Below are 8385 nucleotides of genomic sequence, written 5' to 3' on the forward strand. Positions count from 1 at the left end.
AGTGTCTTCCATGGGTGACGGTCAACCCTCGCTCGGTCCTTCTCTGTCAGGAGTAGGGCGAGGTCTTTCTGTATCGCTTCGGGCATCACGAGGAGCGCCACGTCTCGCTTCTCTACCAGGAACGGGTACTCTTCCTGATATGGGGGTTGCCGCTGAAACTTTAGTTGCGACTCAACCTGGTCTCGCCGGCGCTGCGACGTGAACTCTCTCTTCAGCTCCCATGTGAAGACCTCCCATGTACGTGGTTCTTCACGCAGGTGTTTCCACCACTGTGCCGCTTCTCCTCGTAGGGTAGCGGCCGCCACTGTCGGTTGCTTCTGCGGATTTGTCTTCGCGGCTTTAAAGTACTCCTCGCAGTCTGTGATAAATTGAGCCACGTTGCTTCGTGGTTCGCCATCAAAGACTGCCTCTAACTCGGGCTTGTGCCGGCAAGACATGCCGCAGGTCTGTTTTTCTCCTTGTTCTCAGATATTTCTGTCGCCTTGTTTGCATACACGGTTCTCGGGTTCAGTCGTGGTTTCTGAAATCTCATTGACTTCGTTGGCCCACGAACGGACGACAAATTGTGAAGAGGGTGGAGAAATCAAACACTCGGTCTGTTCAAAAGGTAACACGTTTATTGCAATAGGCGGCCGAAATATAGGGTTAGGTTGTTTAAGTCGGTCGTTTTTAATTTGGCCTGGTATTCCAACGGGATTTTTAAACCAGCCAAAGGTATTCTGGGAGGTCTTCTGGGGCGTCGTCCACCTGATCCTTCTGGTTTTGGAGTTTATGGCGGTCGTCTCCCTTAGCATAGGTGCTGAGCATCTTGTCAGCTCGGCAGGCACCTAGCGTTGATGGCCGGGTTCGCCGCTATTCACCGCGAGGCGGCGCTAGGATGTCCGTTTTTGCTATCCGATGGCCGCGGCGGGAAAGTTTGATATTTGTACGATGCCGGCGTAATTATTATTGCCGGTCATCCAAAAATTAATCAGTGACAATATTAAGTCGATTGGGGTGGATATTCGAGCGGTAATGTCTAGTTCATTGGATCTGGGAGCGTCAGGTTATCCCGCTGATATGTGCGTCTTTTCCGCAGCAGGTGCTTTTTTTTATTTCAACTTGCATAACATAGCAGGACCCTCGGGCCGGGTTGCTTCGACCTTGAGACGCTTCCGTTGCGCCACTCCCTCAAAACAACCGTTAGAGCCGTACTTTGCTAGCGCAGGGGTAAAAAATCGTACCGCGATGGGGATCGCACGTATTGATTTGGTAATACTACCTATTCTATTCGAAAATGCCGTCGAAAATTGTTGAACTGTCACTTCTGTCGGACGATGGGGAAAGTAGTTGCCCGGTTTCTTGATGAGAGGATAAGGAGGAAGTGGATGGAGTAGAGAAAACAGCCGTGTATTTAGACGTCGAAGGTACTGGGTTATTGTAGAGATTTTTACGGTTATCGAGACATCTATAAAATGAATGGTTATTTTCAGAGCGTGTCAGTGCGTTGTATTTTTTCAGCACCTCGATAATTTCTGCTTTTACATCCAGTTCGTATTTATTCGATATACTATCAAAATCTTCTCGTAGCGAGAAGAAAAAATGCTGTAAAGGTTTTCATTTTGATTAGTCGATTGTTCTTTGTCCATCTTCACTTCAAATCGTTTTACTAAACAATCGATGACTTTGTCATGGGGTGATATTATATATCTCCTCTTTTTTGGTCTTCCAGGAGTAATCTCATGAATTTTAAATCTCATTTTAAATACTGTGAGCCAAAAGCACAAATCGAGCTGTCTTTTTTTATAAATCGGAGATATCCGATTTGCTCTCATACGAGGAAATACTAATAATTATTCTTTTAGTTTAGGATCAATTTTTTAATTTCTGATTGAAACATTTTTATCCCCGGCCTTTAAGGTGAAAAGCTGTTCAATTGTGACATTTGCCCATTTAAATGCTCGCTATGGGCACCTTTCAATTCGTCGACATTCTCAAAGATATCCGCAATTCGCAGCTGTACTCTATGTCGTTCGTATTTAGGGCACTACTGGCTAAATGTACAATGTCCTCCAAAACATCGCAGAGCTACGAATCGCGTTTTCCCATGAGGACATCAAATCTTTTACCCATTGTGTGACCTGTTCTTAGCCTCAGTATCAGCTTAAGCTCATTTCTCTTCAACGGAGACTATAAACCAGGGCACCAAACGTGGGGATGGTAGAATGGACTTGCTCCATTTCACCTTTTCTAGGAATGCCCTGTGGTGAAAATCTATCCACATGCTTTGGCTCATTTTCTTTATGGCCTCATTCCAGTCCACAGATTACAGTTATATAAGCGAGTAGCTGCGGCAAGGTGTTGTAAAGCGCTTTTGAAGTCTGTTAATACGACAGTGGGTTGCGCAGAGAAACCGTCGATTAATGTATATTTTATTGCCTCGTTTATCGCGATGAGCTCCGCAGTAATTATCGCTATTGCTGGGTTTAGCTTCCAGCTCTTGTTTATACCTACTTCTGGTATCACGAGAGCTGCTCCTGCTCTATTTCTCATCTTTGGACCCATCTGTATAGAGGTGGATCCATCCTGCGTACCTCTATCGACATTTTTTTTAATGAGCTCTTTTGATTTAGCGGATACTATGCTCCGTTTTGGTTTGTCTATTCCTTTGACATCCAGTTTTATAACAGAGCTGAGGCCAACCGGCCTCTTCAGCGAATACATACCTAGGCATTTTGTATTTAAGACGTCTCAACTTTCTGTGGCTTGACGGATTCCTACCAGTAATAGCTTTCGTTTCTCATAGTATGTATTGCTTTCAACGAGCTCGTATAGGAGTTTCACCTTTGCCAGTATGGGGTTATCCATTATAGATTTCCACATCATCCATGTTTTTGTAGCCAGTGCTCATCTCCTGACATTTAGTGGAGGTACACTGAGTTCCAGAAGATCGTAGAGGATTTTGAGGACAGGTCCACGCGTAATAAAATTTGCGAGGACATGACCCAAATCCTCACTGGGAAACGCGACGAGATTATACAAGCTCGGCGCCAGGTGATTTTGTCCTCGGTGAAGGAAACCTTCACTCGGGAGGCACTGTCGAAGATTCCTCCGAGCTCAGAGTCTCTATTTAATAAGGACCAGTCATCCAGGCGTGCATCCCATTCATATGATTAGATTACGGGAGCTTTTACCACTCCGCTGCCGAAACTAATTCGGTGAGGCTAGACCGCATCCACTCCAAAGCATTAAGAATATGTGGAGGTTTTATCAGAACACCCTTTCTTGTAGCATGTAGCTTAACTGCACATTCCGAACCATCAGTTGTAGGTAGCTGTTAGGCATACACTCTTGATCTAAGCGCACTTCAAAGATATATGTAACCTTACCTTGTGAGATTCAAACCCTTAATCTCTACTTCATTGCGGAGTTAAATACAACTGTAGTGTCTATTATATATATTTTCAACTTTGCAATAATAACAAGACATACTTCAGACTTGTATAGTGTTTATTACATATTATTTTCAATATCAGAATTGCCATTTTCCGGAACTCTTCAAATGTAGTCCATAACATCTCGGTAACACCAGAAATCTCTTCTGATAACGCCTGTGTCGCTCCAGCTGATGGACAGAAATACTGGACAATATCCTGCGATGAAGATTTTATTGTGACTCTAATGTCCGATTTTGCCCATTGGTATGCGTCCGTCCAGTGTTTTAGCCCAATTGTACTGGAGTGGAATATTTTTGTTCCCAGAAAATAGTCTTTCGACCATTTCTCGGTTGTCTGAAGGCTCAATTCAAGAATCGCGCTACAGGCAACCTTTCTCGGAAAGTTTCTTCTCGTTTGATATTTAAATTGAATGCCTCCAGTGCATTGTTGGTGGATGGAGTTCGCTCAGCAATGCTTTCGTACCAATTCTGGTGCGTTGTCAGCCATTGTGAATTAATATAGGTAACAAAATTTATTTGACCCATATCATTCCACTTCTTTGTGAAGAGCGGCACTGCAATTTCAAATACTTTCTTCGAAGGCGCCAACTGCAGCGTGTCTATATCTGCCATCACCTCCACCCTATATCGTGTATCAACCAAGGACTCAACTCAACTATTTCGGCGCATGTGGGCCAAACACATTATCTGCGATTTATTAGAACCAAAAATGTCTCTAAACGCATTGCGTATAGCACTCGACGCATCTGACACGAGATATTCCAGGTCAATCACTTCATTAACATTACCCACACCAGTGACCAGGGCTTGGAAAATAAATTTAAAATCCGCCGTTTGTTCATGAGAGCAGACTGCCATACCAGTGACATTAAAGTGCCGATCGGAATCCGTGCACCCTACTATCAAGACATGCATGCCTTCCTACACTAATTTATACGTGGCATCCGCATGGATATTTTTTGATAGAATCGCATTTTTCAAAAGGCGATTCGTCGATATGTGTATACCAAATTCAGATGAATCATCTGCACCGGCATATTTTATCCGGTGTGCAACAACGTACGCCGAATCCTTGCATTCCGGTATTGTTGCATGGTCCAAACACCACTGCTCTAGTTCTCCAAGACTGATTTGACTTGATCCATACACATCCTTTTTTAATCGTACCAGGTAATTTGCTAATATTGTGTTTTCTTTAGATGGAATCCTTTTTCCATAAGTATCTGCATCATTCATTTCGGCTTTACTTTTAAATCAAATAGCGCTTTGACTTCTAATTTAACGTCATTCGACAACTTTACAGGGGTCAACTCTTCTGCATTACCTTGTGAATGGGGATCAGTTGCTTTAAATAGAAAGACATCATCAGTCTTGCAGTCAAAAAATAAATAAATTCCAGCATCACATTGCTGAGCCCTTTTTAAACTGCATTACAACGGTAATATATTTTAGTGCCTTGGTTCGTTTTATTCCTGTAGTGGAAGCTCCAAATACTCTCTTCTTTTACTGCGTTCTCTGCATCTTCCTTTGATTTGTATACCATCGTCATCTCCCAAGTTCTCTCCCTTTTCGTTCTTCGATTGACATTGTTGAATGCCGGATTCAGGGCGACATCTTCCAACGAGTCATTAGACACATACATCTCCAAGTACGCTTCCATTCTTGAAGGTGTACAAACTAAAAATAAAAGAAAAAAAATAATATTAGGTATGTCTCAATGTATCAAATTTTGATGAAAATGTCAGAAACTTACATAAATTTAAAAAAACAATACTATCATACGTGAAAAAGGTGATGTGGCGATAGTTTGGTTCTGAAACTTTTAAATACCCACTAAGTAAAGCAACACTGTACATTTTTTTTACCAAATGTCATGCATGAGCTTTCCTTGCATCGCTTGGGCTCATGTGATATGAAAAAAGTATGTTTCTGGCGTATTAACATGTAAACATGGCAGGTATTTACATGGCTAAAATTACCATATAGGTGTGCATTGTAATGTTTGTATCATTACGAAAACAGTTTACTATAAGAAATTCTATACATCAAGTAGTAGATGTGTGATTTTAACACATTTTAGGGGTAGGGGCCACCACTAAAAAAAAATAACATTCATACACAGAGCAGAATGGTGTAAATTAAATAATAATGATAGCTGCGCTGCAGTCAGATAATCAGTAGATATCTACCTACTTCATTAGTGCGACGGTAGTTTACGATTGGAATTTTTGATATATTGTGTCTAGGGCAGCGGTTTCCAACCTGGGAGGCGCGCCTCCCAGGGGAGGCGCGATCTATTGCCAGGGGAGGCGCCAAAATTTTTGAATAAATTATTTTTTATACCATAATATCTACAAATAAATAAAAGTTCATATCTTAACGTAACAGTGAAAATTCAGTGCATGAATGTTTATTTTAATATATAATACATATATTTAAATCATATTAAAAAAATATTTGGAGCGGAGAAATTTAAAAATGGCGCTTTTGCAAACGCTCTGTTTCGGTAATGCACAAAACGACCGCTGGTTGCATGAAAACAATAACCTCAAATTTAAATGTCACTCGTAGCTAAAGTATCAACTGAAGCGTATAGGCAGGGTGTGATATTTTTTTTTTAAATTGTTTTTGACGTGATTTCTTTAATATAATATAACAATAATATGTGTCTCCACTTTTAAATGATTTCTACGCCAGATATATTGAAGCAAACAAAAATCTATTTCCTGAGTTCTTGGTTAGTTTGCTAATGCATTTTTCATATAATTTTATTAATAGTAAAAAAAGTCGCCTGCGGCGCTGCTTTGTTTCAGGGCTATTAAATATTTTTAATATATGGGTGAAAGATCCTGGCCTGTGGGCCCTATTCACTATGTGGAGCTCATGATAGAATCCATTAATTTTTGTCAATGAACGATGATGAATTTGGTTGACTTCTTTTAAAATTGATTGTGGTAATAAACAAGCTCATTCGTCGCATGAAAAAAAAAATAATTAAAAAATGAATTTGATATAAGTAAGTAGTAAAAACTTGTGTGTTAAAAAAGTGTCTGTATTATTTAATGAAATAAAGGGGGGGAGGCGCCAAGATTAGATTTTTTTTAAAGGGAGGCGTAGTAACATAAAGGTTGGAGACCACTGGTCTAGGGCAATATCAAAATATTTACCTATTTGAGAACTTTCCTCCGTCATTCGGATGGTTGAAATTTTACAAAGCACTTGAATCACTTATAATATTATGTGTATCCAGTCGATTTGATTGAGAATAGTTTGTCACAAAATATGTTTTAATAGACTTGTAAAAATAGGTGCGTTTTAAAATATAAACACAGATGAGCCGGTGTATCCAGTCAATTAGATTGAGACAAATGTTTTAATATTAGAAAAAATACACTTTAAAATATAACACAGATGAGCCGATCAGGTGGTAGAAACTTAACTTAAAACAAAATAAATCGCTTCTAATAATAATATGTTTATCGGTTGTGAAAATGTAACTATGCAGCGGCCATTTTTAAAAAATTCTTTGTGTAGTGTTGCAAACATGCCAAAGAAAATTTTTCCGGAATCATATTTGTTGTAAATAAAGTCGTGTATAGTTCGAAAATGTATTGGGAAATAATCAAATATCACCGAATTCGTATGGAAATTAATAATATTCCTAACTAATTTACTTGAATAAAGAACGTTTCGGTAATGCATGTTTTTTTAAACCTATCGGACATGACGAATAAGGCGCGCTGGTTTCTCATTCGGCCGTCTTCCTCGTCGCTGTCAGTGTTTGGCGGTGGTTTGATCGTCTTTTTCTTCGATTTTTTCGTCTTTTTGGATTTTGGTTGGTCTGGTTCCGGTGTTGTTGGGTCTGGGTGATTATTGGCTACCTCCTGTATTATTGCCAATTGACTCTGTATATCATCCAGGAGTTGTGGGTTGTCGAGAGGTACGAGGTCGAAGATATGATCAGCGCTTGTTAGTAGCTGGGTAGAGATACTTTGTCTGCCTCTGATTCTAGAAGACTGGAATTCAGGAGTTCCATCAAGAAGGTTTTCATTTCGGTCTTTCTTGTCTGTGGTTCCATGAGGTGCGTGTGGTCAGGTTGCTGATCGGTTAGATTGTCATCTTCGTAGGCGTCGTCAGTGCTGTGATGATTTTTGTCTTGAGTTTTCAAATTTTCTAGTGATGTGATCGTGGTGCTTTCAGGCGGAAACTCTTCCATCTGAGTTTCGTTGTCGGCATGCTGCTGGGTTGTAGAAGGCGTCGGGATGTTGGCGCCTTCTACTTCCTGGGACTCGTTGGCTTTGGATGGCCTGGTCGGTGTTGTGGGAGTAGATGGTGTTTCGGTCGGTGTGTGTGTCTGCGGCGTCTGGAGTGCTCCGTACATCGTCATGTGTTGTGTTGCTTGTTGATTGGTGGTGTTGGTGTCTTGATCTGTAGTAGTGGGTGAGCTCCTCGGCTTTATCTTGGCGGTTGTAAACTCTAGTGTGTTGTGGCTGGCTTTTGTTGAGGTTTCGCCTCGGAAGCTCTGTCTATGTCCTGTGGTAGAGAGCGTATCGTAGATTAAATATCTGCCTCCCTCTGTCGTTGTCCAGAAGCCTGACCAGGACAAGAGGCATAGGATGCTGGCTCCTGCCCCGGGTCATTCTCTGGACGCTGATGATCGGGAAGCCTTTGCGAAGTAGGTCGTTGGTTATATCTTCTTGATGGATGCCAATTAGGAAGCCCCTTATTACGACGTTCAGGCATTGGGTGTCGTTCCTTGAGGGTGCGGGCGGGTCTGCTTCCTTTGCTGGCATCGTGTGTGTTGTTGGTCGGTGATTGTAGTGATTTTGGTTTGTCCATGTGTGTGTTTTGTTTCCTGTCGCAGTTGTTCTTGTGATGCTCCTATTAGATCGGGTGGGTGGTTTGGCGTGGCGAGCGGCTTCGGCTTCTTCCTGGTATGCCGTCAAGAG

Source organism: Rhyacophila brunnea, unplaced genomic scaffold, assembly GCF_057557595.1.
Source record: "Rhyacophila brunnea isolate RB1 unplaced genomic scaffold, BYU_Rbru_1.0 scaffold_5, whole genome shotgun sequence".
NCBI lineage: Eukaryota > Metazoa > Arthropoda > Insecta > Trichoptera > Rhyacophilidae > Rhyacophila > Rhyacophila brunnea.